Genomic DNA, 429 nt, shown 5'->3' with positions numbered 1-429 from the left:
AAATTAATTAAGATACTCATAAATCTGGATGTTTGTACATTTACAGATTTTTATTAATGTCACATGTTTTATAAATTAAATAAAGCGCTTTTCACCTAATCGTGTAGGATTTTCAAATTGTTATATATATATAAAATTATATAAATTTATATATAAATTTATATAGGCGCAAGAGTGACTGTGTGGTAAGTAGCTTGTTTACCAACCACATGGTTCAGGGTTCAGTCCCACTGCGTGGCCCCCTTGGGCAAGTGTCTTCTACTATAGCCTCGGGCCGACCAAAGCCTTGTGAGAGGATTTGGTAGACGGAAACTGAAAGAAGCCCGTCATATATATGTATATATGTATGTGTGTGTATATATTTGTGTGCCTGTGTTCATCCCCCCAACATCGCTTGACAACCGATGCTGGTGTGTTTACGTCCCCCGT

This window comes from Octopus bimaculoides, chromosome 29 (assembly GCF_001194135.2).
Source record: "Octopus bimaculoides isolate UCB-OBI-ISO-001 chromosome 29, ASM119413v2, whole genome shotgun sequence".
Classification (NCBI taxonomy): domain Eukaryota; kingdom Metazoa; phylum Mollusca; class Cephalopoda; order Octopoda; family Octopodidae; genus Octopus; species Octopus bimaculoides.
Note: the sequence above shows the minus strand (reverse complement) of the source record.